At 32.4% G+C, this 4,365-nt stretch overlaps 1 long non-coding RNA gene across 5 annotated transcripts; it reads left to right on the top strand.

Moving 5' to 3' along the window:
* The first annotated feature begins 1,236 nt into the window (after positions 1-1,236).
* Positions 1,237-3,074, top strand: LOC106324875. 5 transcript variants are annotated; one of them, XR_001266754.1, is made up of 4 exons: positions 1,237-1,474; positions 1,799-1,921; positions 1,999-2,240; positions 2,717-3,074. It is a non-coding gene; the product is annotated as an uncharacterized LOC106324875 (long non-coding RNA). The 5 variants fall into 5 exon arrangements; XR_001266755.1 differs by lacking the exon at positions 2,717-3,074 and adding an exon at positions 2,461-2,541; XR_001266756.1 differs by lacking the exon at positions 2,717-3,074 and adding an exon at positions 2,470-2,535.
* The last annotated feature ends 1,291 nt before the right edge of the window (positions 3,075-4,365 follow it).

Genomic DNA, 4,365 nt, shown 5'->3' on the forward strand with positions numbered 1-4,365 from the left:
ATTTTTAATATCGTCAGCAAAATACTAAACCCTAAATCCTAATCTCTAAACCTTAAATCCTAATCCCTAAACCCTAAATCCTAAACTCTAAACCCTTGGGTAAACCTAAACCCTTGGGTAAACCTAAACCCTTGGGTAAACCTAAACCCTTGGGTAAACCTAAACCCTTGGGTAAACCTAAACCCTTGGGTAAACCTAAACCCTTGGGTAAACCTAAACCCTTGGGTAAACCTAAACCCTTGGGTAAACCTAAACCCTTGGGTAAACCCTAAACTCTAGGATAAATCTTAAACTCTAAGATAAATCTTAAAATCTAAATCAAAATCAATAAACACGAAAACACTCAAGGGTTTAGGGTTTAGGATTTAGGGTTTAAAGATTAGGATTTAGGGTTTAATATTTTGCTGACGACGTTTAAAATATTTTTTTTGTAATTATTACTATTTTTTATTTATTTCTTTTTACCTTTTAATTTTAAAAAGATAATGTAATTTGACAATATTTTGTTTTCTTTTTTAAAAGATATCGAATATGAAATAACACAATTCTATTGGTTGGTGAAGACCCAAGAATAAGTCTTAGAAGAAAGCTAAATTCGGATACTATATTGTGTTCGACTATTTATAGAAGAACCAAAATAATGACTAAATAAATAACTGAAATAAGTTATCATCCCTTATCTTAGTATCATAAATGCCGGTTCTCCTTGCAAGTAAAAATTATTTTTTCGTATATCTAATGGTCTTATTTCCGTCCTTGCATTAAAATACAATAGTAATTTCAATATTTTTTTTTAAAAAACCCCATCTATAAGCAAACCCCATTTGACTCGCAATGGTAAAAATATATATATGTACTTCGTTATCAAGTACACAAATATCTTATTACCATTGGCAATCTAAGTTTATATCTTTTGTTTCTTTGCCATGCACGTTATTAATTCTCTGATAACCCTAATCATCATTGAGAAAGTTGACAAAACGGAACAAAAAAACAACATAGTTGTCCATATGGTATAAAACCATCACTAAGTTGTCCATGTAGTATAATATTTTTCATAATCCCAAAACTAAAATTTCTTTAATCAAATTAAACATAAATAAAAATCATTTTTAAAAAGTTTAGTGGAAAAAGAAAAAAAAAAGTAATCCCATAATATTTTAGAAAGGAAAAAAATGTGAAAACAATTTAAAAAAAAAAGAACATGTGACACGGATCAAAAATATTCTGTAACAGAGTATACAAATTAAAAGATGAGTCTGCTGCTCCAATTCGTTTCTTTCAGTGACATGAAGGGGTCGTTGGTCGGATTTCACTGAGTATCAAAACGAAGCTCCAAAAGCAGAAGTTACACGATGAAGAATCTGGAGCGAAAGACGAGGAGATAGAGAGGAAGATGGAGATTGGGCAAAGGGTTTAAGCTCAGCTTGGTTGTCTCGAGGAAGAGACTAAGCGCATTGCCTTGATCCGTGAGGTATATATGAAAACTAATCATCCCCATTTTAAAATCTTATTTAGTTTTTTTTTAATGCGTACGTGAATTTTTATTTCACGACTTGGCAATTGTGTTGAAAAGAAAGAAATATACTTTTCTTTTGGGTTTTGTGTGATTTGTTCCGTAACTTTTGTGTTAGGTGAAGTGATCAATATCACGAAAAGCTGGATTTAGTCTGGTTCCTAGGGCTTAGATGAGTTTTGTGGATCAAATCTCTTTCTTTTTTACGAGAGGAACCATTTGATTCTTCTCAGTATTGTAATGTTTGATCTCTAAGAAGCTCTATGGTTGAATTGCATACAGAAGCTTAGCATGATAACGAGTAGAAAGAAGTTGCATTGGTCAGGAAGAAGATTGATTTTGTCAACAAAGAATTCTCAACAAGCCAATCTGTAAAGCTACCACCACCAGCAAAGAATCCTCAAGGTGATCTAGAAAAGGTGAAACGAGGCTTGAGAAAAATACATAATCCTGTTATTGAGAATTCTGTTCAACCTTGACAGGTTCCAAAAAAGAGGAGATTGAGTAGCCAAATCCAGGTTGAAGAGAAAAATGATGAAATCAGACTGTGGTGGAACATCCTGAGGAATTAAAACAAATTGATAGTAATCAGAATAGTAGTTCGGGAGTAAGCTACAAGCAAGCTACTAAATCTGCGACAGCAAGCTGAGGCTACATGGCACTTCTTCCCCTCGGCAACAAGGGTCCAAGAAAACCACTAGACGTTACTCGCTACCATATTCAGGTAATAATGCAAGAGTTACTTCTGGTTTTCCTGAAACAACAGGAGTCTCAGACTCGGGCGGCAACACCATCTTTTATCCTATGCAAATATGTTTCTCCGGTTACCTGATCATATAAATTTGTTTCTGTGTTGTGCGAGCAGACAAATCTTTAAACATGAACATGTTTTTTTTAGAATTGAATATGAACATGTTACCAACGCCTTATTCCTTTTTTTTTAGTTCTTACAGCACGTGATGGTGGACAGAAATTATTTTGCAGTGTGGAATGATCAACAGATTTTAGTGATACATCAATTGGTGTTGCACATAAAGAAAGCATTTGTGATGCGACAAATATATTTGTGTTTAGTTTTTAAGAAGACGTTTTAAAGTGGACTCTAATAAAATATGCCAAGAGAAAATAGAAAGTGATCTTCCAAGAGATTTAAGGTTGTAAGGTTCAGTTTTGTGAAGTGATTTATGAAATTGATTCCAGGGATCCTGTGGAAGCTTTACAAGAAGAGGAACCACGGCCTTCTCTCAACGCCCATATCCAAAATATTCAACTCATGCTCTTGAAGATAGGAGATCACAAGGTAGCCTTTCAAGCTAGAGAGGAGAATAGAGTGGCAGACAAAATTGCAAAGGAAGATCTCTTTTGAGAATAATGCCCCTATATTGTATTTTGTTGCCAAGTTGGTTAAATGTCTTAGTGAAAAGTGATAGTGTGTAAAACTATTTGGTTAATGAAAAGTATGAAGGTGGAGCCAAATAAAAGAAAGTGATTAATATATTAACATGTAAATATGGAATAGTGTTAGTTTTGATGATAGTTATGCCAAGTTGAAACAATATTTTTGTTTTGGCGTACTTTTCACATCTTTTTTTTTTCAAGTAAGCAAGTCGCGCATATGACAAACTACCATCAGTTTAACAGTTTAGTAAGAAAATAATTTTGCAAATTAAATAATTTAATTATCTATCTCTCTAACAGTTACAGTATTGTGATGTTACATCATTTTAAAAAGTGGTGATATATGAAAGAAATGAAACCAGTAGAAAATAAATATTTGTTACAGCATATTGTAAATCATTGCATTTCAAAATTTAAATTAACTTTAAAAGTGACTTAAATTACTGATTGTAGAGAAGACTTTACATACAAGAAAAGAGCAAAAATACAAAAGTTAGTTTTTCATGTTGATCAAAAAGAAAAATAATTTTATATAAGCTGACCAAGTCATCTAAAATTATATTAATTTCATCATAATTAAATATGAACAACATATATATTCCACACCAACAGCTATACTTTATAGCAAAAGGCAAAACCATGTCATGAAATTATCTCCAAACTTCTTCCCTCCCCTAAGACTTTTTCCTAAGCTAAGAAAACGAAAAACATTGACAACAGGTCAGGAACGAAAAGTATATGCAAGACAAAAAACAGAACTTTTCTCCTTGGACGGGAAAATATGATTTCATGGATATGACGTAAAAAATAAAATTGTGGTTTTGGTGAGAAAATCTGATTTTGCAGTTTTAGCAGAACAATCCAATTTTTCGGTTTTAACGGAATAATCAGATTTTGCGGTTTTAGCGGAAAATCCATTTTTGTGGTTTTATCGGAAAAATCCAAGATATTACGGATTTTGCACGACAACGTGATTCCATTTTTAGCGAGAAAATTTAATTTTACTATTTTAGCGAAAAATCCAGTTTTACGGTTTTGGCGAAAACATTTTGTTTCAAGGTTTTCGCAGGAAAAATTGATTTTCGGTTTTGGCTGGAAGTTTGCTTTTTGTGGTGGAAAAATTGATTTCGTGGTTTTGACTGAAAATTTTGATTTTCTTGGCTTTGGCAAAAATATTCGATTTTGTGGTTCTGGCGGAAAAAAGAATTTGTTGTTTTAGCGGGCTAGAAATTTTATGTTTACGATTTTGGCGGGAAGATTCAAGTTCACAGCTTTGGCGAAAATTTTAATTTTGTAATTTTGGCGGAAAACTTTTCTCTTGCGGTTTTGACGGGAAAAAACAATTTTTTTTTTATTTTGGCAGTAAATTTCAATTTTTTTATTTTATCGAGAAATACAATTTGCGGTTTTAGAGGGAAAATCTAATTTGCTGTTTTAGATGAAAATCCGAT

Source organism: Brassica oleracea, chromosome C2 (assembly GCF_000695525.1).
Source record: "Brassica oleracea var. oleracea cultivar TO1000 chromosome C2, BOL, whole genome shotgun sequence".
Taxonomy (NCBI): domain Eukaryota; kingdom Viridiplantae; phylum Streptophyta; class Magnoliopsida; order Brassicales; family Brassicaceae; genus Brassica; species Brassica oleracea.